The sequence below is a fragment of the Armigeres subalbatus genome, chromosome 2 (assembly GCF_024139115.2).
Source record: "Armigeres subalbatus isolate Guangzhou_Male chromosome 2, GZ_Asu_2, whole genome shotgun sequence".
Lineage (NCBI taxonomy): Eukaryota > Metazoa > Arthropoda > Insecta > Diptera > Culicidae > Armigeres > Armigeres subalbatus.
Window position 1 is genome coordinate 86,643,909 of NC_085140.1, and position 26,663 is coordinate 86,670,571.

Sequence of the window (26,663 nt, forward strand, 5' to 3'; positions counted from 1 at the left end):
CTCGATCGTTCGAGATCGCACGGTCGGTGCGGCAAGGCGACCCTCTGTCCATGCACCTGTTCGTGCTTTATCTTTTCCCACTGGTGTGTAGGCTTGAGCAAGTACGTGGGGATGATCTGCTCGTTGCCTACGCCGACGACATCAGCGTGGTGGTGACGTCATCGTGGCAAATAGAAGCGATGAATGAAATATTTCGTCGCTTTGGGCTTGCCGCCGGCGCAAAATTGAATTTGCGAAAAACGGTTGCAGTGAATGTTGGTTTTTTCGAAGGTAACGAAATTGGTACCCAGAGGCTACAAACAGCCAACGTAGTCAATCAAATTTGTCCCAAATTCTCAACCATATCCAACAAAACCCCTCCGCCGATCTGATCCACCGGAACTTACAGGCAACGGTGACCTACAGGCAACTGAAACGCTCCAGCACAAGTTCTGTAGCTGCTCTCGTGTCGGCCCGGCCTGGACGGTCCTACAGCAAATGCTAGCCGGCTACATGAATGGTTGGAGGCGACTGTCGTTCGAGGACCTCACGAGACCTGTTTTGCCAGGAATTGGAAGAGTTGCGCGAGTGGAAATGCTCTGCTTGTTTGTGAAGTACAACGGCCTTGTTAACGAGTGTAACGATAGAATTGATGTAGATGCTTTAATGTTTCAATTAGATATAAATTGATTTGAAAACGCTGAACTACAATTGTAAAAACTGTACATATAATGACAAAATAAAACTGAATTTTAACCACAAATTTTTTTTTTATTGAAACAGCAGGTAGCACAGTGCGGTTTCGAAAAACACGGAAATCGAAGCTTTGGGAATCGTGCAGGAGAGCGTATATCATCAGATAGAGGAAATGGGGAAGGGTCGTTTGGCCGAAACCCATCTGGCCGAAAGTCATTTGGCCGAAAGGGCCGTTTGGCCGAAAGGGCCGTTTGGCCGAAAGGGTCATTTGACCGTAAAGGTCATTAGGCCGAAAGGGTCATTAGGCCGAAAGGGTCATTAGGTCGAAAGGGTCATTAGGCCGAAAGGGTCACTTGGTCGAAAGGGTCATTTAACCGAAAGGGTCGCTTGGCCGAAAAGGTCATTTGGCTGAAAGGGTCATTTGGCCGAAAAGGTTGTTTGGCCGAAAGAGTCGTTTGGTCGAAAGGGCCAAAGGTGAAAAGCAATGCCAAAACTGCAAGTGCTACGCCCAGAAGCTGGGTCGGAAGACAAAACGATATGTGGAGAAAGTAATCAGAACGGTGGAAGAGGGTCCCCCGTAACACGGTAGATTACTTTGACGTAGTGTGTTGCGGTGTAAGATCCATTTAATCCATTTTTCTAGCTAGGGCAATAAGTTGTGGTAATTAAGGATTCATCGTATTTAGTCTCCGCTACCAACAGCAGTCTCAGAAATAAAACATAATTAATGTTACCTTGCAGACAGTTGAAAGACTCGAATTCCTCTTGTTTGAGGCTAGACTGTATGCAGCGGAAACAACTTTTCAAGCAATTAGTTAAAAAACCTCGGTACCCGATCTTACGCTGAACTGACTGCTGCAAAAATCGAGTTAGGGGTTTAAATACGTAGGGGAAGAGGTGGTAAAATGAACAGTTGGTTATATTTATATTAAAACACTTTTTAGGCGTATGTTAATCATGCACACGTTTTCCTCGAAATAAAATAAGGTACCTGAGCTAATATTTTGGTTTTGAGACGGAACGAATAGCTATTACTATCCAAAATATCAAACGAGGCCGTAAAAATAGGGTCTGATGTAATTTTTTACCATTTTTCCGCAAGCTTTAATTCTCAATAAATTCATAATAACATTGATTTAAACCGGTTCTAACCACAGTGGCAAATAGGACAACCTTCACAAAGATGTTGCAGGGGTAAATAGTAAAATTATTGGTTTGCATAGTTAGAGGAAGAGTTATTTATCACAAGGCACGTATGGGGGTAAAATGAACACTTGTATCAAACTTTCATAAATTTATGGTAAAAGTTGTGCGATTGTGAAGCGGAAGTTCAAGAAACAAATCATATCAAATAACCAAGAAAAAACTTTGAATATGTAAATTTAATTAAAAAATAATTGATATTTTAAAGTTTTTTTTCCTTCTTTTTATTATTTTGATAATCAGGAGCTTTTCAAAAGTTATACCAAATTTTTCAAAAGGCTCTTGTAATCTCAATTAGTTGTATATACAGTGCCAAAGTAAAAAAAGAAAATTAAATGTTTCAAAAGGGTTTAAGAAGCGATGTTCATTTTACCACCAGGCAGTGTTCATTTTACCCGCACTATTTTTGTACATACGAAATTTCGATGTTTTTTATTTCGATGAAAAACTATATAAAACAATGTTTATTAGCGAAAAAAATGTTCACTGCAATAATAATATGAGTTAAATTGCTGAACCAAGTGGTAAAACTAGCAAATTATCCTCGTTTTATGATTAAATTCAACGCAAGCCCTTAACGTGTTCATTTTACCACCTGTTCCCCTACTAACTTTTCTTGAACTGGTGAACAATGGTAGAGGAACACACGGAAGTTCTTATTACTGAACAAATTCTTTCGCTTGAAATGGTCTTGTAGACAGAGCTAAATCCCGGGTTTCATTGTTTTACTGGTGATATTCTAGAAGCAAGACAAGGATGTGGCTAGGGCTCCGATGCATGGCCAAAAACAGTATCACTGTTCTGTTTTCTCAAGAAAGGATTGATTTCCTATTGATAAGGGGCGCGCCTTCAATGGGATTGCTCTCTATGAAGGGTCTAAATAGCGGGACCTTGTCATGGTGCTCTTGAGAAAACAAAACAACAACTGTATCGAAACCGATACTGCATTGCTTATCAATAGTAATGAAGTAATTCGACATGCACTTAAACACTAAGGATACGGATAACGCTACAATAGATCTAATAACAGGTCGCAGTGGCACACCCGAACAGGAAAAAAATGAGCGTCCCAACCCGAAAGTGCCGAAGAAAGAACCCGAGACAAACGAAGCGAAAATGTACTACGCGTTTTACTCGGGAAACGAGTCTAATGTCATCGAGGGTGTTGTTGAAGGATTTGCCTTGGACATGCTGGTCGATTCCGGCGCAGACGCCAATATAGCCAGCGGCACAATGTGGCAGAAGATGAAAGAAAAAAGTGGGTGGTGCTTTCTTCAATCAAGGGAAGCTCTCGAATCTTGCGGACATATGGCAACACAGACCCACTAGTGATTCAAGGATCTTTCGTGGCGGATATTTCTGTTGCTGACAGGGTTATTCGCGCGGAGTTTTTTTTTTGTTGTCGTAGGAGGCCAGCGATGCTTGCTCGGGGATCAGACAGCTAAGCAGCTGGGTGTCCTGAAAGTTTGTCTGAACATCAGTAACGTGGAAACGGTTCCGTTTTCCAGGATGCAAGGAATAACAGCAAAGATACTGATGAACCCGCAAGTAATCCCAGTGTAGCAGCCGATGCGAAATATTCCCGTTCCATTGAAAGAATCAGTCTACAAAAAGCTGGAGGCGGGATATAATCGAGGTAAAAACGGGACCAACACCCACGTACTCGTATTAGTCGTAGGCGAGCCTAGACTATGCCTTGATCTACGAAAATTGAAGAACACTCTAGGGATTCGATGACCTTTATCACGCGACGCAGTTTGTTTCGCTTCAAACGTTAACCTTTCGGGTTAGTAACCGCTCCGGAGCTCTTTCAAAAAGCAATGGATGAGATACTATCTGGGTTGTGAAAGGATGATCTGGTATCTGGACGATGTACCGTCAACTGGGGGGAAGATGATCATTTTTAAGACAAAACATGCAATAACAATGTGTGTTTATATTTTAAATCGAAACAAATATTTTCAAAACATATACTGCTATACGTTTCAATAATCAACAACTTTAGTTTTCTGAAATGCATTCGCATTTATTAAAATAAATTAAATTAACACACATTTTTTGAGTAATCTGGTTTGAGGTGAAGTTGATCAAGACAGCTCTACTAAAATAATTATGACCTAGTAGTCAAAACACACTAGGTTATTTGTATGAATGTTGAATTTACTACGTACAGAAGTCTACGAAGTCAATATTTGAAAGGAAAATAGCGTCATTTATGACTATCTCTTTATTCCTTCCATAAAATACATTTTCATGATTATAATCGAGAAACTCGAATTTCTACCTAGCGGTAACATTACTTGAACGAAGAATATTGTTGACTACCGTTTCATAAAAAAATTTGGCACTTTTGGTGTCAGTCAGATCATCTTCACCTCAATGATCATCTTCCCCCCAGTTGACGGTACTCGTAGAAGTCCAAAATCTTCAGGAACACGATGAACGTTTGGACAAGGTAATGATGTAGTTTTTTTTTCCTATGGAAAACAATAAATTTTATTCAGTTGGAATTATAAAATCTCGCTGTTTGATTTTACTAATAGGGGAAGGTGGGTAGACTTGATCCTCGGGGAGACTTGATCACCCCCTGTTTTATCGAGAACTAAAGTAGTTTTGTTCTAGCGTATTTTTTAGTATAGATCCTCTAAACAAATGACCTTTATGTGGTGAGTATTTTTTTGGATTGACAACCTTATTTATTCTGCAGGGTGGTTTGTATGTATTGACCTTCCCAAAGATTTTTTTATTGGCCACGCAAAACTTGAACAACTTTTCATAACAATGACCAAATGCTTTCGTTTTTTCACAGCACAAAGCCATAAATATGCTTAATGATCTGTACTGATGAAAATGTCAACATTCCATCAAAGTTTTAGGATATTTGGATTTGAAGTTATTGCCTCAACATGGGTACACTTGATCCCCCATTAATCACTCATACAAAAATTAGGCAAAAAAAATTCAAAAAAATATAATTCTGCATTCAGGCTTCTAATTTTTTGTAGATTTGACAGATTTGATGAAGTTTTGGCAGGAAAAAATATTTATTGCGTAGATATCATAAAAAGGGGATCAAGTCTCCCCAAATTTTAAAATTGCATGTGCTGTCGAATTCAATAACAAAAATCGTTCATGTATACGCACAGCAATTCGAAAATTTTGCGTATTTTGAAGAAAAAATATTTTTTTAAATCTGAGGGCACCTTTCTAATTTTATCAAAGCAAGTTCTTGGAGAGGGATCAATTTCCCCCGAAAATTTAAAAAATCGATTTTTGACAGCACTTCAAAAAATCGATTGTGTATCAATAACAACAATAATTTAAGGACTGTCATACATCAGTAAAGTTAAATACTATATTTCTTAGAGAGTCTGTGTGGAAATCGCGTATGTTTATTTATTTTTGGCTGTGATACATTGGAAATCAGAAAAGGGGATCAAGTCTACCCAGTCTCCCCTACCGTTTTCCTTTGTATAATTGGATTTTCTGTCCTCCTATTTGCAGGTTTTGAACAGGTTGAAAAAACAAGGCACTGAGTTAAGTTGGGAGAAGTGCCAATTATGAGTTTGCAAGTTGGACTTTTGGGGCACAGAATTTCTAAGAACGGAATATGAAGCAGAAGCGCGACTTGCAAACTACCTCTATACATAAGTTTGCACCGATGCTAGCCACGTTAGACGAGCCACTACGTAGGTTACTGCATAAGGATACTAAATTCGAGTGGACTCATGAGCAATCAGAATCCTTCAATGCCATTGAAGTTGCTTGTTATGTGAATGAATAAGTTTAAGTGGTGTCACAAAATTTTTCAAAACGATTGATCATGTTAAACAATATTTTACTATGGTAATATAAGGGCCCTCCATAGCCATGCGGTAATAAATGCGTCTACGAAGCAACACCATGCTGAAGGTGGCTGGAAATGGAACTGAAAAAAGCGTATAAAAATCTTTAAAAAAAAAATTATTTTGTCGTAGAAACATTTTCACTACAACTGATTTGGCTCTGTCAAACAGCAGCTTAGTTTTCACCTCATTTTCATAACAAATATTAAAACGTCAGTTTTCTATGATATTGCAATGCGTAAGTTTAGAGAAATACTTATATTCGCATTATTGCTATTGACAATTTCTTTCAATAACATTTAATTATTCAGTCAAACCCGAGGTCAAGCCAAATATCACCAACAGAAAACGCAAACACAAAATTTGGACAATCAGAATCAGGGTAGTTGTTTGAAGCATTTGCAAAAGCTTGGATTTTTAGTCAGAAAACCGTGCTAAAGGGATGAATCTTAAGAAAACAAAATCGTCCTACAGTTCAGAATATTTAACCAATAAACCATAATCATACTCTAAATGCATTTTCTTCAAACGACACTTATTTTCAAGATTCTTGGTACAACCAGTGGACTTTGAAACTCCTGGAGGAACTTCCGGAGGAATTCCTGGAGGAACTTCCGGAGGAATTCCTGGAGGAACTTCCGGAGCAATTCCTGGAGGAACTTCCGGAGCAATTCCTGGAGGAACTTCCGGAGCAATTCCTGGAGGAACTTCCGGAGCAATTCCTGGAGGAACTTCCGGAGCAATTCCCGGAGGAACTTCCGGAGGAATTCCTGGAGGAACTTCCGGAGGAATTCCTGGAGGAACTTCCGGAGAAATTCCTGAAGGATTTTCCGGAGGAATTCCTGGAGGAACTTCCGGAGGAATTCCTGGAGGAACTTCCGGAGGAATTCCTGGAGGAACTTCCGGAGGAATTCCTGGAGGAACTTCCGGAGGAATTCCTGGAGGAACTTCCGGAGGAATTCCTGGAGGAACTTCCGGAGGAATTCCTGGAGGAACTTCCGGAGGAATTCCTGGAGGAACTTCCGAGGAATTCCTGGAGGAACTTCCGGAGGAATTCCTGGAGGAACTTCCGGAGGAATTCCTGGAGGAACTTCCGGAGGAATTCCTGGAGGAACTTCCGGAGGAATTCCTGGAGGAACTTCCGGAGGAATTCCTGGAGGAACTTCCGGAGGAATTCCTGAAGGAACTTCCGGAGGAATTCCTGGAGGAACTTCCGGAGGAATTCCTGGAGGAACTTCCGGAGGAATTCCTGGAGGAACTTCCGGAGAAATTCCTGGAGGAGCTTCCGGAGGAATTCATGGAGGAGCTTCCGGAGGAATTCCTGGAGGAACTTCCGGAGGAATTCCTGGAGGAGCTTCCGGAGGAATTCCTGGAGGAACTCCCGGAGGAATTCCTGGAGGAACTTCCGGAGGAATTCCTGGAGGAACTTCCGGAGGAATTCCTGGAGGAACTTCCGGAGGAATTCCTGGAGGAACTTCCGGAGGAATTCCTGGAGGAACTTTCGGAGGAATTCCTGGAGGAACTTCCGGAGGAATTCCTGGAGGAACTTCCGGAGGAATTCCTGGAGGAACTTCCGGAGGAATTCCTGGAGGAACTTCCGGAGGAATTCCTGGAGGAACTTCCGGAGGAATTCCTGGAGGAACTTCCGGAGGAATTCCTGGAGGAACTTCCGGAGGAATTCCTGGAGGAACTTCCGGAGGAATTCCTGGAGGAACTTCCGGAGGAATTCCTGGAGGAACTTCCGGAGGAATTCCTGGAGGAACTTCCGGAGGAATTCCTGGAGGAACTTCCGGAGGAACTTCCGGAGGAACTTCCGGAGGAACTTCCGGAGGAACTTCCGGAGGAACTTCCGGAGGAACTTCCGGAGGAACTTCCGGAGGAACTCCTGGAGGAACTTCCGGAGGAATTCCTGGAGGAACTTCCGGAGGAACTTCCGGAGGAATTCCTGGAGGAACTTCCGGAGGAACTTCCGGAGGATTTCCTGGAGGAACTTCCGGAGGAACTTCCGGAGGAATTCCTGGAGGAACTTCCGGAGGAATTCCTGGAGGAACTTCCGGAGAAATTCCTGGAGGATCTTCCGGAGGAATTCCTGGAGGAACTTCCGGAGGAATTCCTGGAGGAACTTCCGGAGGAATTCCTGGAGGAACTTCCGGAGGAATTCCTGGAGGAACTTCCGGAGGAATTCCTGGAGGAACTTCCGGAGGAATTCCTGGAGGAACTTCCGGAGGAATTCCTGGAGGAACTTCCGGAGGAATTCCTGGAGGAACTTCCGGAGGAATTCCTGGAGGAACTTCCGGAGGAATTCCTGGAGGAACTTCCGGAGGAATTCCTGGAGGAACTTCCGGAGGAATTCCTGGAGGAACTTCCGGAGGAATTCCTGGAGGAACTTCCGGAGGAATTCCTGGAGGAACTTCCGGAGGAATTCCTGGAGGAACTTCCGGAGGAATTCCTGGAGGAACTTCCGGAGGAATTCCTGGAGGAACTTCCGAGGAATTCCTGGAGGAACTTCCGGAGGAATTCCTGGAGGAACTTCCGGAGGAATTCCTGGAGGAACTTCCGGAGGAATTCCTGGAGGAACTTCCGGAGGAATTCCTGGAGGAACTTCCGGAGGAATTCCTGGAGGAACTTCCGGAGGAATTCCTGGAGGAACTTCCGGAGGAATTCCTGGAGGAACTTCCGGAGGAATTCCTGGAGGAACTTCCGGAGGAATTCCTGGAGGAACTTCCGGAGGAATTCCTGGAGGAACTTCCGGAGGAATTCCTGGAGGAACTTCCGGAGGAATTCCTGGAGGAACTTCCGGAGGAATAACAGATCTGGAGGAACTTCCGGAGGAATTCCTGGAGGAACTTCCGGAGGAATTCCTGGAGGAACTTCCGGAGGAATTCCTGGAGAAACTTCCGGAGGAATTCCTGGAGGAACTTCCGGAGGAATTGGCTTCCGGAGGAATTCCGGGAGGAACTTCCGGAGGAATTCCGGGCGGCACTTGCGGAGGAATTCCTGGAGGAACTTCCGGAGGAATTCCTGGAGGAACTTCCGGAGGAATTCCTGGAGGAACTTCCGGAGGAATTCCTGGAGGAACTTCCGGAGGAATTCCTGGAGGAACTTCCGGAGGAATTCCTGGAGGAACTTCCGGAGGAATTCCTGGAGGAACTTCCGGAGGAATTCCTGGAGGAACTTCCGAAGGAATTCCTGGAGGAACTTCCGGAGGAATTCCTGGAGGAACTTCCGGAGGAATTCCTGGAGGAACTTCCGGAGGAATTCCTGGAGGAACTTCCGGAGGAATTCCTGGAGGAACTTCCGAAGGAATTCCTGGAGGAACTTCCGGAGGAATTCCTGGAGGAACTTCCGGAGGAATTCCTGGAGGAACTTCCGGAGGAATTCCTGGAGGAACTTCCGGAGGAATTCCTGGAGGAACTTCCGGAGGAATTCCTGGAGGAACTTCCGGAGGAATTCCTGGAGGAACTTCCGGAGGAATTCCTGGAGGAACTTCCGGAGGAATTCCTGGAGGAACTTCCGGAGGAACTTCCGGAGGAACTTCCGGAGGAATTCCTGGAGGAACTTCCGGAGGAATTCCTGGAGGAACTTCCGGAGGAATTCCTGGAGGAACTTCCGGAGGAATTCCTGGAGGAACTTCCGGAGGAATTCCTGGAGGAACTTCCGGAGGAATTCCTGGAGGAACTTCCGAAGGAATTCCTGGAGGAACTTCCGAAGGAATTCCTGGAGGAACTTCCGGAGGAATTCCTGGAGGAACTTCCGGAGGAATTCCTGGAGGAACTTCCGGAGGAATTCCTGGAGGAACTTCCGGAGGAATTCCTGGAGGAACTTCCGGAGGAATTCCTGGAGGAACTTCCGAAGGAATTCCTGGAGGAACTTCCGGAGGAATTCCTGGAGGAACTTCCGAAGGAATTCCTGGAGGAACTTCCGGAGGAATTCCTGGAGGAACTTCCGGAGGAATTCCTGGAGGAACTTCCGGAGGAATTCCTGGAGGAACTTCCGGAGGAATTCCTGGAGGAACTTCCGGAGGAATTCCTGGAGGAACTTCCGGAGGAATTCCTGGAGGAACTTCCGGAGGAATTCCTGGAGGAACTTCCCGAGGAATTCCTGGAGGAACTTCCGAAGGAATTCCTGGAGGAACTTCCGGAGGAATTCCTGGAGGAACTTCCGGAGGAATTCCTGGAGGAACTTCCGGAGGAATTCCTGGAGGAACTTCCGGAGGAATTCCTGGAGGAACTTCCGGAGGAATTCCTGGAGGAACTTCCGGAGGAATTCTGGAGGAACTTCCGGAGGAATTCCTGGAGGAACTTCCGGAGGAATTCCTGGAGGAACTTCCGGAGGAATTCCTGGAGGAACTTCCGGAGGAATTCCTGGAGGAACTTCCGGAGGAATTCCTGGAGGAACTTCCGGAGGAATTCCTGGAGGAACTTCCGGAGGAATTCCTGGAGGAACTTCCGAAGGAATTCCTGGAGGAACTTCCGGAGGAATTCCTGGAGGAACTTCCGGAGGAATTCCTGGAGGAACTTCCGAAGGAATATCTGGAGGAACTTCCGAAGGAATTCCTGGAGGAACTTCCGGAGGAATTCCTGGAGGAACTTCCGGAGGAATTCCTGGAGGAACTTCCGGAGGAATTCCTGGAGGAACTTCCGGAGGAATTCCTGGAGGAACTTCCGGAGGAATTCCTGGAGGAACTTCCGAAGGAATTCCTGGAGCAACTTCCGGAGGAATTCCTGGAGGAACTTCCGGAGGAATTCCTGGAGGAACTTCCGGAGGAATTCCTGGAGGAACTTCCGGAGGAATTCCTGGAGGAACTTCCGGAGGAATTCCTGGAGGAACTTCCGGAGGAATTCCTGGAGGAACTTCCGGAGGAATTCCTGGAGGAACTTCCGGAGGAATTCCTGGAGGAACTTCCGAGGAATTCCTGGAGGAACTTCCGGAGGAATTCCTGGAGGAACTTCCGGAGGAATTCCTGGAGGAACTTCCGGAGGAATTCCTGGAGGAACTTCCGGAGGAATTCCTGGAGGAACTTCCGGAGGAATTCCTGGAGGAACTTCCGGAGGAATTCCTGGAGGAACTTCCGGAGGAATTCCTGGAGGAACTTCCCGAGGAATTCCTGGAGGAACTTCCGGAGGAATTCCTGGAGAAACTTCCGGAGGAATTCCTGGAGGAACTTCCGGAGGAATTCCTGGAGGAACTTCCGGAGGAATTCCTGGAGGAACTTCCGGAGGAATTCCTGGAGGAACTTCCGGAGGAATTTCTGGAGGAACTTCCGAGGAATTCCTGGAGGAACTTCCGAGGAATTCCTGGAGGAACTTCCAGAGGAATTCCTGGAGGAACTTCCGGAGGAATTCCTGGAGGAACTTCCGGAGGAATTCCTGGAGGAACTTCCGGAGGAATTCCTGGAGGAACTTCCGGAGGAATTCCTGGAGGAACTTCCGGAGGAATTCCTGGAGGAACTTCCGGAGGAATTCCTGGAGGAACTTCCGAAGGAATTCCTGGAGGAACTTCCGGAGGAATTCCTGGAGGAACTTCCGGAGGAATTCCTGGAGGAACTTCCGGAGGAATTCCTGGAGGAACTTCCGGAGGAATTCCTGGAGGAACTTCCGGAGGAATTCCTGGAGGAACTTCCGGAGGAATTCCTGGAGGAACTTCCGGAGGAATTCCTGGAGGAACTTCCGGAGGAATTCCTGGAGGAACTTCCGGAGGAATTCCTGGAGGAACTTCCGGAGGAATTCCTGGAGGAACTTCCGGAGGAATTCCTGGAGGAACTTCCGGAGGAATTCCTGGAGGAACTTCCGGAGGAATTCCTGGAGGAACTTCCGGAGGAATTCCTGGAGGAACTTCCGGAGGAATTCCTGGAGGAACTTCCGGAGGAATTCCTGGAGAAACTTCCGGAGGAATTCCTGATGTAACTTCCGGAGGAATCCCTAAAAGAACTTCCGGAGGAATCCCTGGAGAAACTTCCGGAGGAATTCCTGGAGGAACTTCCGGAGGAATTCCTGGAGGAACTTCTGGAGGAACTTCCAGAGGAATTTCTGGAGGTACTTCCGGAGAAATTCCTGAAGAAACCTACGGAGGAATTCCTGGAGGAACCTACGGAGGAATTCCTGGAGGAACTTCCGGAGGAATCCCTGGAGGAACTTCCGGAAGAATTCCTGGAGGAACTTCCAGAGGAATTCCTAAAGGAACTTCCTGAGGAATTGCTGGAAGAACTTCCGGAAGAATTCCTGGAGCAGCTTTTAGAGCAGTTCCTGGTGGAATTTATCGAAGAATTCGTGGAAGAATTTCGGAAAATTTCTATTGCTTGAAATAAGCTCACGCCTATCCACGCCGCCGCCGATTCCCATAGGCGTGACGCCGCCATGATATATCACGCTGCTGCCGACAATTTTTCAATCGGCGCACAGGTCTAATCCCATCTAATCACAGGTCAGGAATGCTGAGAAAATAACCAACCCAAAAATTTCCTAGACCGAACCGGGGATACAGCTCAGCTACCTCCAGCATGGTCTTGGCACAGACGTAACACTGAAGAAATTCCCATCGACCATGAGCTCAACGGTCGTTTTGATTGAATTGCTTGCTAGTTTCACATTCAGGGTCACGCGCATCGTATACCTTTGGATTTGACATCTCACACTAGCGCCTTCTGTTGGCATTGTCGTACTAAACTTTGTTTTGTACAACATGCACGTTAGGTGGTGGTAAAATTACTGGGCGATGGATTTTGAAACAAATTGTTCTAGCTGTTACGTCTGTTTGTCTGTGATATCATCCTTGGAACTGTGATAAAAAATCGTCCTTTGTCTTGAATGTCGGAATTCCATCGTTTTTCGAGCTCAAACAATCAATTTGTAAATTCTCATATATCTGGATAATTGCGAATCTTTTTAATTTCTGCGAATTTTTCTAATTTACATTTAAATCTAAAAAGTGTAACAAACAAAAATGTATTGATGAGGTTGAGATTGCATACCAGTGAGTTCTACCATTGCGAAGCGGTAATGTTTGCTAGACAAATGTTGAATTTAATAATTACGGCTCCGTTATACTTGTCCACATCTGAGCCTTTGAAATTAGTTTTAAAATCCAAAGATTCTTGTCAGAAAAGATAAATACCTGCCGACGACAGCCAAATCGATGAAGACGCCACCTTAGAGGAAATTTTCTAAAGCAACCACCCACCTCGGACCGACAAGCGCCAAGCGATAAAGTTTTGTACTGTGGAGAAATTTTGCTTTGAATCAAACTTCTTTTGTTACTCTTAAATTAAAACAAATAGCTCTTATCAGAGCCACTTATCTATGATGAGGAAGAAAGAGTTCATAATTTATTTTCATTTCACTTTCTAAAGAATTAATTTCTTATTTTATTTCTAAAGAAATAATGTTCTAAAATATCAATGTTAATGAAGAGACACAAACTATGATGACAAATACCATCCATTTTGTATAAATATAATGTTGGTCTAGTGCTGTCAAAAAAATTTGATACGAATAACGGCATGCAAGCCACGTGCACCTTATTAGTCAAGTACTATCTAGAAGGGATGGCACAAAAACGGCTAACATCGAACAAAAAAGTCAATCAAATGGATAGTGATTTCTATAAACAATGTGGATAGTGGCAATTGGCCATTAGTTACAATGTACAACTTATGGTCATCTTAGATTAGACAAAAAGGTAATGTCTGTGTCATAAATGACACACATTTATGACAAATCAACTGCCAATCGGCACGTGTAGTACTTATTTATTATATCAAATCACGAGAGACTACCGCGTGGTAGTCTGCAAATCGAACCAAACAACAACCAAACCCAAAATAATAATGATAACTACCTGAACAAATAATAGTTCTACTAGTTTAGATCAATGGCAATATACCTACCGAAACGGACTTCCTAAAAATTTGAAACTGTAAAATTTCCCAGTTTTCTCTGAAGTTGAGTGTAGTAATCAAAACTTTCCTTACGTTTTGAACACAATATCTGTGCTCATCAGAGTTGTGTCATTTGAAACATGAAAACTGATTAAACCCACATTCGGAACGGGTAGTATTCGAAATGCAAAAGTGCATCCCTCCCATCCCATTGCGCACGTAATGAAACACGTCAAAAGAAAGTCGCAATCATCGGAGTGTTAAGGCAGTCAGTTCACCGAAATGAGACTCACTGCCATGGAGGAAATGAAAACGGTGGCCGGCCGTACTAGTCACCCGTCCGTGGCAGCAAGAAGGACATCATCGGTTGGGAGGACACATTTGACCTAGAAAAAAAGGCCCTACCGCGTACACATTGGACGGCTCGAAAACTCGGGAACATGTTAGGGGCTCATGAAGTTCTAAATTGCCTCAATTAGTGGGCTGTGCCTGGTGCCATTACGGTGTGGTGGCTCGATGATCGTTTGCGCTCGGTTCGGAAAGGTCACGGACGAGGACAAGTGCAAGCGGACGGTCGGTGGCGCTGGTGGCTTGCTGCCGTGTACCATCATCAGAGACAGCGGGCCCTGGCTGATGCTAGACATAAGCTCTACTGCTATTTAAAAGGATGTGCTGCTTGCTCACTTGTGTGCCGCCACGAAGACTCGAGCTAAACGTTGCTCGGTCGGTTGACGTTGACAAGAAAAATCGCGGCAACTATTGAACAAACTTTGGGCCCGTGTTGGCATTAAAAGTTTATTAGTTATTATTTGCTGTGCAGACAGGTTTCGCTATGGAAGGAAAGTCAAGAGTTTAAGTGCAGGTAGTTGTCGTAAATCGATGTTATATTGAGCACAAATCCATATCTTTGCATGACAAGCTTAGATTTTCGTGATTTGGTATAATAAGAGATCAGTGATGACAACGAATAAATATTATACTGCATTTATGTTCAAAATAGAAACGTGCAATAAGTGAATTACCTCATAGAAATAAGAATAATAATTCAATTACAATTTCTCAAGTTAAAAGAAAAGCTGTTCCGTTTTATACGTTCTGTAGTTTTGTGTTTCTTTATAGAGTTTAAAATTGTCTTAATTATTTATTTTGTACATCTTTTTGTATTTATTAAACAAAACACAGTTTTTTTTATAAATTTGAATGGTCTTCAAGTCATTGGTTGTCCTGAAATTTCATCCCAAAATCCATTATGTCTTCGCACAACGGAACATCTTTTCATTCCCAACCATCAGCAGCTATCCAAGTTGAAAATCGTTTACACATTTTTTCCTTCACCAAATCTAACAAAGGTTAGGCTTAGGGGTGGATAGTGAGGAAGCATGTTTCCCAGAACGATTGTGCAGGTGCATCATATGTAGCGACGTGTCTATATCCAAAAAGATTGCACCCGGAAACAGTGGAAGGCAAAAGGGAAGTACAAAGGACGTTTGGCGCTCTAACGACACTGATGATGATGGCATCGCAACAAAGCAACAACAGTGTGCAATGATGATTGTGCCATCATCATTTGGTGAATGCCGAGCGCGGTTTTCCAGAAGGTTTGCTCGCCGCGGGCGTCAATTATAAACGGCTTTTGTTGAAGTGGAGGATCGAGGAATCGTATGACTGGGAAACCTAGTTTGGGAAATTGAATAATGCACGCTGGATCACAAATGCTGCACTTTGTCGATTTTTTTTCTTTCCACACGCAAAAAAAAGCGTTCCCGAATTCGTGAATCAACAAAAATACACCGTGATTAAATTCATGGATTCGGGAACACCAGTTACGTTTTCCAGAACGTTCAAGAAAACGTGATTGTGTTCCCGAATTGGTGACTGATGTTCACGAAAAAATACACCGTGAACTTGTTAATTCACGAATTCATGAACGCTTTTTTTTGCGTGCACTTGCATGTCCTGCAATTTATTCCGATTAAAAGACCCTGCGGCTCCATTTTATCAATTTATTTACAATCGAGTCTTTTGTTGCGTGCGGTTTTCTTATGATCAGCAAGCAATGGCGGACAGCTGTCTTAAGTATACCAGATTCTTCTATCATGAATGATTTCCTGGTTTTACAACAGAAAGATTATAAATTTCTAAGAAAATATGTTTTTTTGATGATACTATTATAACAAAATTTGATAGTTTTGTGTTTCCAGTAGCGTATTTTTTTTATAGAAATTTAGATATTTTAACAACATCTTGCACCATGTTTCTAACAAATTTTGTTTTAAAAATTAAGTATAACATAATAATAATATATGTTGATATAATTTTGATATGACCTTCTAGTCGAGAATCCAGCTGCCGGTCTGTCAATTCTTATAAAACTTCAGAAATTCGTTTAACCTCTCTGAACCAGCAGAAATAATTACGAACTCCCAGAACATGCTCAACAATTTTATTGAAGAGAGAAGACTTCAAGACTTCTTGGAAAATCTCAATACATCATTGAGACATTTTTGGAAGAGAAATAGTTCCTAGGAATCCTCATAGACTCTAAGGAGCCTTTCGGAAAAAGATTTTTCAATCAATCCCGGAAACCTCAACGATTGCCAGCTTAACCTCTAATAAACTGTCAAACCTTTGATTAACTTTGAAACGTTTGAACAACATTTTTTTAGAAATAGAAATTGAAACAATATTGATAGTATTGGATCCCTTAGTTATCAATAGTTATTATACGCTCTTACTGTGAAGACTTAAATACTGGCGGAAAGAGATCACTCCGAGCTGCCTCTATTTCTGCTCGTCCAGTCTGTTTGACAGTCAGAAACTGATTGAGGTAAGGTAGCATCGTGGCTACTTGGATGATCAGGAAAAGTCTCACGGTAAGTATATGCATAGAGGTTTATCATGCCATATTCAGCACACGTCACAATGTTCACTATCATCTTGGCTAGTACCACACATCCACCTTCCTCTCCAAAAAAAAGTATGCGTCAGATTTCCAATATAAATTCTTTGCAAAAGTATCTTTACGCCTTCATTTATGATTGATTTCAAAATAATAGCTAGTATTAGTAATTTAGCATATTTTCAAAACATTACTTTACTTAAGGGTCCTCTGTAAAACCCGGCAAAGGGCCGACTTCAAAGAGCTTCACCCTGAGTGATGGCAGCTATCGCTTCAACCTGTTGCGAGTCAAGATTTCTGTAGGGCCTATAAACCCCGGTTGTAACCGTGCGGCAAGCTGCGTGGCTACAAACCAAGACCATGCTGAAGGTGGTTCGATTCGATTCCAGGTCCGGTCTGGGACATTTTCGGGTTGGACTTTTTCTCGACTTCCTTGAGCATAAAAGTATTATCGTGTTAGCCTCAAGATAAACGAATGTAAAAATGATAACATGGCTAAGAAACCTCGCAGGTAATAAGTGTGGAAGTGCTGAATGAATGTGCACTAAGCTGCGAGACGGAAATGTCCCAGTGATGCCAATGAGAAGAAGAAGAAGAAGATTTCGATTATAGTAAGGTTTCGGACCCGTATTTTAAACTTGGTAACGATTATCCTTTCATTTATAAGTTCCCACATCATCAGCGCAGAGTGTGCCTGGGCGGTTAGTAGGAAGCCAACTCCACGATTCCGGGGAGCGTGTTCATAACGTAAACCAGAGAATAGCAGAATTTGTCTCGATGACATTTTGTGTTCTCAGAAGTTTGGCCAAAAGACTTCCCTCAGTCAGATCTCAGATCTCAAGGTTCATGCAACGTGCCTCATTGTCAAGTTGTGTCAATTTACCCGGCTGGGCTAGGGTTAAAACGTTCCATGTTCCTATTCGTGTCCCTTGTTTCGCGCTAAGAGTCTTGCCGTAAGATCAGTCCGTATTGTTTCATTGTCGGATTCTCGAACAAATTGATGTTTCGGGAACAGTAGGTTGTTGGCCCAAGGTTTCCTATCCACCGGTGATGCCACTGCCATCTTAGGTAGGGGAGAACAGTGCATAATGCACCCTCGGGGCAAAATGGCCTCACTTATAAAATCACTTCTATAATCTGTTGTAGGACATTAACTACTTTCATATTCACTCAAATTAAACGATTTGCGATTCTTCCAGTGCTGTAGTGCAATCTATTAAGAAAAAAGAAACAACAATGAGTTCACCTTTATTTTATATGCAATTCGGTCATTTTACACCACTATTCGGGCGTTTTGCCCCAGGCATATTTTTAAAACATTTTTTTGAATGCGTTAGAAAGGCATGGAAACCGTATTGTTTTGAATAGGAGATCATTGTGAAATGTAGATGGTTTCGTAAATTTTTGCATGTACACGTTGAAACGGTTCTATATTTTTGTTTATATTGGTGAAAACATCCAAAAAGTTTAAGGGTTGCATTTTGGACCGTTCTCCCCTATATTTTCCGAGGCAGCACACATATTGCACAAAATTTTCTGTGACCCATATGCAACCAATTTTAGTCACATTTGAGTTGCTGTAAACAGATCGGTCTGGATTGTGCTGCTAGGGTGGTACTCAGTTGCTGAATGCCAGAGCAGACGCTGTTGGAGCCGCACTTCCTTGGTGAACAGACGCTCGATCAGCAGGTCAAATTTATTTAAAGTCCTACCTAACACCGAGACTACTCTAGTGCGATTTGAGCGGCACACGGTCGCTTTGATAGGGTTTGCTTGTTTGCAGTTTTTTTAGAAGTTCTACAGAGCATCATATCCTAGGCAGACTCCACAGGACGCACCATCTCACTCTAGCTGATGTCAGAAGGATAACAGTGCCCAGGCTACACTACCAGCCAAGTACCCTAAACTGAAGGTCGCTTGTCATCACAAGACCCGTGAAAGTGTGGGTGAGGACCAAACCTGGCGACCGTGACAGGACGTTGTATAATTATTCGGCGCGGTAGTACACACCCGCTATGCCAGACCTTGTTGACTAGTTATGCGCGATAATGAATACCTTATATGGTCTTGGTACTATTCAACCGCTATTTCTTTATTAATTTATTTCATCACAGTGTCCCAAACACATAATTTGATACACTACACAATATCTCAACAACGTAAAACAATAATCACAAATTGTCGACATTGATTCCAAGAGATGATTCAACTTATCAACTTTCTTTCTGACCCGTTGTCTGCACGGGGTTTTATCGTCTCGCTTTGTGTGCAGTCCAACCGACCCGCTATCTGCGCGATCATTCTGACTCGTTATCATTCATACTTACTGCTTACAAATCTGCTGAGCCGCTAAATAAAATCACTTTTGTCATTATAAGTTAAAAACACTTACACAAAAACTGCAATTTGTGCTCAGAGTGATCTTCTTTCGTCCAGTATTATTTTTTTTAGATTCTGAAAATCGTGAAAATTTTGCTGGCAGGATCGCCATTGTGAAGACTTAAATACTGGCGGAAAGAGATCACTCCGAGCTGCCACTGTTCCTGCTCGTCCAGTCTGTTTGACAGTCAGAAACTGATTGAGGTAAGGTAGCATCGTGGCTACTTGGATGATTAGGAAAAGTAAGTATATGCATGGAGGTTTATCAGGCCATATTCAGCACACGTGACAATGTTCACTATCATCTTCGCTAGTACCACACACTTACCATAATCATGGATAGCACAATGCTTCAACTGTCCTACCAAAAGATATTTTAGTTAGTAGATAAAGATTGTCGCTGTCGTCGCTGTCCGGAACATCTTTTGCTGGCGAGGATAGGGGAGCTAAATGTCAAAGAAGGAAAATCCATACGATTTGACAGGTATGTACCACACATGTTTCGGACAGCAGAACAAAGGGAACCGAAGCGACAATCTTCATCTAGTAACTAAAATATCTTTTGTCCTACCCAGGTATTTTCATGCTTATGGCATGACATTGTCAAACAAACTATATTTGATCATTTGAAACCGTTTTTCAACCACTCCGATGACGAATTTTGGTGAAAAATTTCACGGCTCAGACAAAGTACTGGACACTTCTGCATCATGTTCAAATATGGCCAAACTCCTGTTGTAGTTTTTAAAATATGTTACTGAAGATTTTTTTGGCTCTCGAGTTACATTGTTTACATCCTACTAAAAATTCCCAATATTCCCTTTATCAATGCACCTTCAATTTTAGTTTCTGCTTATGACTGTGGCTTTTTAATGCATTAGCAAGAAGAAACAATTGAAATAAAGTAAGTTTTACAAAACAGGTGTAAATAATAGCTATTTGATCACACGAAAAATCTCCCTGTCCGAACGTGAGGGACAGTTATCGGATACAGGAATTGATTTTGAACCACAGTCACATTATATATGTAACAAATCATGATCGTTATTTAAAGTATGGTTAATGTTGGCCATTTCTGCTTAATCAGAATGCATAATTAATTCAGAATTATTCAAATGGTGTTGATTCAAACATTCTAAAGTAAGGAGAAACATCAACATTTTAAACATTTTTGTTCAATTTTAAATTTTGCTGAAATGTTACAACAGGATCAAACATTAAAAACAAGTTCACATCATGTTTTGTTATCAATATCACGTTTACCAATCACCGCCAAATGATACAATGCGGCTGGTGTTACGGCGAAGCAATGAAGGTACACTAAGGTTTTTTTTACGTCGCTCCATGTACCGCGTAAAAAAACGACGTAAAAAACCGCGCTATTTAAAAAACGACGTAAAAAAACCTATTGGGGGACTTTTGTATGTTGGTTTTGTATGCCTACTGGGGACTTAGAACATTTTTTTATGCCGGTGCCTACTGGGGACTTAGAAAATTTTAAATTGGGACCTAAAATAGACGGGGCTTCTTCCTATTTGTATGCTAGGTGTTGTTTGTAGGTCATAGTACGCTAGTATGGATCGTGATATGGCACATGTTTTTTGTGATATGAAACCAAGAATGTGTTCTGATCTATGCTCAAGCTCATCCAAGAATCTCCTGAAATAAGGGCTTGAGATCTATGAAATAAGGCCTTGAGATCTATAAAGATCTGTCCTCTTGTTTCAAATATGGTACATGCTCTACGTGACTCATAGTATAGATTGTGTTCAAAGCATAAGTTCATGGTCATCCAAAAAAATTCCGAAGTAGGGTCTTTGGATCTACACGCGTAACCAAAGATCTGTCCGCCTGTTTCAAATATGGTACATGCTCTGTGTGACTCATAGAATAGATTGTGTTCAGAGCATAAGTTCTGGGTCATCCAAAAAAATTCCAAAGTAAGGCCTTTAGATCTATACGCGTAACCAAAGATCTATCAGCTTGTTGCAAATATGGTACATGCTCTGTGTGACTCATAGAATAGATTGTGTTCAAAGCATAAGTTCTTGGTCATCCAACAAAATTCCGAAGTAAGGCCTTTGGGTCTATACGCGTAACCAAAGATCTATCAGCCTGTTTCAAATATGGTACATACTCTACGTGACTCATAGAATAGATTGAGTTCAAAGCATAAGTTCTTGGTCATCCAAAAATTTCCGAAGTATGGCATTTGGATCTACACGCGTAACCAAAGATCTATCAGACTGTTTCAAATATAGTGCGTGGCTCATAGAATAGATCGTGTTCAAAACATAAGTTCTTGGTCATCCAAAAAGTTTCCGAAGTAAGACCTTTAGATCTACATGCGTAACCATAGATCTATCCGCTTGTTTCAAATATGGTACATGCTCTACGTGACTCATAGAATAGATTGTGTTCAAAGCATAAGTTCTTTTTTTTACAATGTTATGAAAACTCATATGTGAATATGTACGTTATGTGGAAGATATTGATTTGGAAAATGTATTGGAGGTAACCACTTTCCCTTCGATGGGACTCGAACCCATGACCCTACAGTACGCTAGACTGGTGCTTTAACCAACTAAGCTACGAAGGACCTCCGTCGGCCTTCGCTACCTAGCGGCTACTGAACGAGCTCAAGATTCCCAACGAGTTCCGCCGTCTGACGCCATTTGGCACCTAGATATTGGAAGCATTCAACATTCTCCACTGGTTGCCCGGCTACTGTGAAACTGGAAGGAGTCACCGTGTTTTCATCCAACGATTTGGTTTTGTTGACGTTAATGACTAAACCTGCCGAAGAGGAGCGCTCGGCAAGGTCGTTGAACTTACTTTTGACAGCGAGAAGTTAGAAATGAGGAGTGAGAAGTGAGTTGTCTGCGAAGTGAGTAGTGAGACGTTCCACTACTCATTTCGCGCTTCTCACTTTTTACAGTGAGAAGAGAAAAATGAAGAGTGAGAAGTGAGACGTCTATCTTCTCATTCCTAATTTCTCACTTTTCAAATGAGCTATTCGGCTAAATGGCCTACGCGGCCAAAATACCCTTTCGGCCAAATAACCCTTTCGATCAAATGACCCGTTCGGTCAAACGACCTTTTCGGCCAAACGACCCTTTCGGCCAAATGACCCTTTTAGCCAAATGACCCTTTCGGCCAAATTACCTTTCCGGCCAAACGACCCTTTCGGCCAAATGACCCTTTCGTGGCGTCAAATTGTTGATTCAGTGTTATCTGTTTAGATGTAAACTAAATAAATGAAAATGAATCATTGAAATTTATATCATCTTTAGGAATAAATATATGTGAAGAATCATCGACTGAATTATTAAACTTTATATAAATAACTTTGAATGAGTTTTGGTTGGTCGAGATAGATGCTGACAAGAGATTCGTGTTTTATTTATACTGAATTTAATCCACCGCATTTTGTGTGGTGGATTAAATTTCACTTCCCTCCATAGGGAAGCGAAAAACGACTATGTTCCGGAAACTTCTTAATTCAATACTCCGGGAGAGAGAGTTTCACGAGACACTTCATATTTCAAAATTTGAATTCCCGCACTCGGAACGTTATCTGAAACTCGACAGTCACGCACCGGCTTCAATTCGCGAAGTCGAAGCACATTTTGCTCTTCCCTCTTATGGGAAATCTTATTGCTGTCTGTCAGAGTATGAGTGAAACATGGCCGCCATCTCCTCCTCTCTGTTGCTCTACTGTAAAAACCCATAAAGAACTGGGACGGGACTTGCAAAAAGGAAAAAATGTAACTTCATCTGCAACCAGCAAGCGCTGTCACGAATTGTCAGATGCAACCAGCACCTTTTTGTATGAAAGTATTGGTATCCCTCAAAAAGTATTCCGAATGATTTTGTTTTACGAGTACCTTCACTTTGAAAAGTATTCTAGAATAGCCGGACAGATTATTATTGAACAATTAATAAATACAGGTTTTATTTCCAATAGGAAAATCTTTTTAAAAATAAGTTTACAAATTCGTAAATTGCAAACACTTTTATTGTGCTCAGAAGATTCTACCCAGGATTCAGGTGAAACACTCAAGGAAACAGTTGAGAATCGATGATCAACTGTGATGAAAAGAAGAACAAGTGTCAAAACAAGGAAAAAGAAAGCCGTCTTTGCAGGTCTCGTCTCAGATGAAGAACTGTCATGCTACGTTTTGACAGGGCAAGTGAATTGAACAACTCAGTTGAATTCAATTGACTTGCCAAAAGTTGAACATGTTCAACTTTCTTTTCGTTCAAGTGAATTGAATTAGGGTGTTTACACGTTCAGTTCGCGTTCGATTCAAGCGACTTGCTCAATTCACTTGCCTTGTCTAAACGTAGCATCATTGTTTGTGTGAAGAATTTTGCTTCGACTTCGCGAATGAAATCAACGAAAACATCGATGACACGCAAAACAAAAATTGGTCAGTCCGCGTGACGCTTGCTTTGGTATATTTTGCTCGTCGATAATTTTCTTGCGTCATGACGTTTAATTTTATTGATATTTCGTGTGTAGCATCTGGATCTCCCTCCCAGGTTCCAACCTAGGTTGGAACTTTTTAAAAACGAATTCGACATTAGATTTTAAACTTAGAAAAAAGTTAGATTTACAACATTTTCAATAGTAAGTTTGGGAACGGTTCGGCACTTCATCCCATAGTTCTTATTTCCATCCTATCAAAAACAAAGCAAGGAAAAGGAATTTGGTTTGTTTCTTATTTTTGTGATTTTTTTCACCAGCGAGCACGCTTGTTAGCAAAAGAAGCGACGAGTTTGGTGCTGTATTTCTTTATTTTGCGATGATATGAACATCTGTTCAGTGAGATGGAAAATGGAACAATTCCCCTACTAATGAAAAATAGATTCCACTTAAATATGGACAAAACGATTAAGTTCATCAAATCACGGCTTTCGACCATTATTGTGGTTCCTTCGGTTCCACGGAGCACTCTAACTTTCACCTACTCAGTGACTGAGTAAAATTGTATTGCCATCTCTTTTCTTCCCACGGAAATTTTACTCAATTTCCGTCAAAAGCAGGATTACTCATAGTTTTGAGTTGTCCTGCTTTTGGCGGAAATTGAGTAAAATTTCCGTGGGATAGAAAGAGAGAGCAATACAATTTTACTCAGTCACTGAGTAGGTGAAAGTTAGCTTGAGGTGACACTCTGTTTTGGACGGATCTGGCATCGTGCCAACAACGTTGCTTTTGTGCCGAAGAAGGCACATCTATCAAACTTGCCAAAACTTTAATCAATAGAAAAAAAAACTCTGGGCAATTATAAAGGGCAAACTCCGGGAAAGGTCTTCAAAAACGACAAAGATTTGAAAAATGAGTGGATGGAAGTGTGTAAGAAAGATGGCACAAGTGATGCCCTGGTTTTGATGAGTACAAGGTGCGGGTCTTTAGGCAAGGGAAGGAGGTCGAATAGACCTTTTTTGCAAAAACATAGCTAATATGTGTTCATTCATTCCCTGGGAGTTTCAAAAATTTCCGACTTGAAATTCAAAACAAACATTTGATTATTTGGTCTGCTGAGTTTTCTCCGGTCCGGTCAGGGTTGAATATTTCAATGATTGATTTCAATGATGAAGCAAAAAATCTTTAAAGAAAATAAAAAATAGTGGTTTAAATTTCGAAAAAAAAATCGAAAGGAAAAAATGTTTTTACTATGACAAAATAATATAGCAAAATGTCAGTGACGCCTTTGTAGTTTGCGTAATAGTGGATGTAGCTGGAATTGACCTCCATAATAATTGTTTGTCAATAAATCATGTAAGATTATTTTATAATACGAGTCGTTTCTAGTTTATTGCTACAACGTCGATCCTGAACATTACAATGGTTCAGAATTGGCTTTTGATTCGGACACTTTTTTTTCCTAACATCGAATGTACTCTGTGTTAAATTCTATTTGGCCTTACATTGACACAACCAATTGAAGTAACTTCTGCCGTAATCTTGCTCCAGAGCAATAATGCAACAACATTCAGCTGAAATATTATACAATACTCTCTTTTCTCAATCGAAAGAAATTCGCAGTGCTTACCATCGTTTCACTCTTACACCCACACCGAAGAAAATAAATAAATACAGATGTCCTTAACGGTTACAGCAGCCACGTCAACAGAACGAATTCACGTAGGAGCCAATTCACGTAAATTATAATTAATGTAGCCGAAAAAAATATTCGCTAATTTTGGATCAACGGACACATTCAGAGAAATACTGACGAACCAGCTATCCACAAATCGAAAGAAAAGGACCAAGCGCCACCACTCGCACGAGGAACAGCTGTAGGTTGGCGAAACGCACATGCTTGGCTACCAACACCGTCCTATCACGTGCGATTCCTCCACGGTGAGAGTTTTTCCGCTCTCAGCTTCAACCACATGGTCGCAAAGCTCCGCGCACTTGAAGTAATCGTTTGTTTGTGGAGGAGTTGTTGTTACTCCGTCTAAGCTGCGAAAGAGAGTTCAGGAGAAATGTTCCGGAGCAAGTCCGTTTTACGCTTGTGTTTCCTCCACCACCGCCAGGAGGAAAGTTACGTTGCATGGAAAATTAATCAAGGGATGCATTTTTAAGGGCGATGTAACTGCTACTGCCATTACTGCTCGTTCGGAATGGCCTTTGTTTTTGCCATGAGAATAAAATAAACTTAAAGCTTAGCAATTTCACAAGGACATTGTAGAATCTCATACAATAGTGGAAAAAAGTGGAAAAACCATTTTAAAAAGAGATTTCGAGCTGTTTTCCTCTCGATCGTTGTCCTCTGATTGATTTTCCACTTACTTGTACCCCTTCGTCTATCGTTGCAGTTGATGATGGTTTCGTAACACGATCCACAGAGTATCCTTTTTCCTTAGTGAGTTAAACTATTTTTTGATATACACTATGCGAGAAAACCTTGGAAAATTTAGATTTTTTTATTCAGAAAATCCGCTGCTAGGCAGCACGGAGATGATCCGCGAAGCACACGCACACCCCCACGATTAGATAATTAAATTAATAATACATTTGCTTGGCAATTTTCTTTTTCCAGCACCACACCACTCCGTAACTGAGCTCCCCAATCCAAACCTTAATCAGAAAATTAATATTTTTCTTACTTTCACACACAGGAATTCGTAAAACTACGAATGACGAAGAAATCGCACGGTTTTTGCACTGCAACACTCCGAATCACTATTCAGCAAGCAGCAGTCCAACTTTTTCCGCGAATCGACACCCGGATTTTGCAGTACTACTTCCTAACAATTTGTACCCACCCTACATAAACTTTCGCGGAAAGGGCCACTAATCGCAACCAAGCTGACCTTTTCAAACTAGTTAACTCACAAAACGGAAGGACTTTCCCGAACCACACACGGACTCACTCGGATGAAAATGTTTCGCTTTTATTGGCTTCTGATCCACACTGCTGTCACCCACTCACTAAAAGTTGCTACCGAAGCTTCGCACTGGGTGAGGAAAATTTCTGCCTTTTCCAGTTTCATCTACAGCCACCAGCACTGCCGACTTGATCGAAGCGATGCCATTCGATGGTCCGACCAGCTCTCGCAACTCTCACCGCAAGCTCCATATAGTTCGATGAAAATCTCACTCCGCCGCACACCACCACCATTTTTTGACTTGAGTCGCGCTTTTTCTCCCACTGCGAGAGGAAATGCACTGCTAAGGGATTTGTTTTCAACATTATCGTGCTAAAATTGTGGGTTGTGTTAGTTGCAAAACTGCTACGGCATTGGGGCGAATCGGTATGTGTGCGAGGGAGAA

The 26,663-nt window shown here is 42.3% G+C and overlaps 1 protein-coding gene across 1 annotated transcript in view; it reads right to left on the reverse strand.

The window, feature by feature from the left end:
• LOC134209714 (protein GDAP2 homolog) overlaps window positions 1-26,317 on the reverse strand; it is a 292,581-nt gene extending 266,264 nt beyond the window's left edge. The window contains exon 1 of the mRNA XM_062685727.1: window positions 25,997-26,317. The gene's annotated coding sequence lies outside the window, so the exon portion shown is untranslated. The remainder of the gene's footprint in view (window positions 1-25,996) is intronic.
• Window positions 26,318-26,663: the final 346 nt, after the last annotated feature.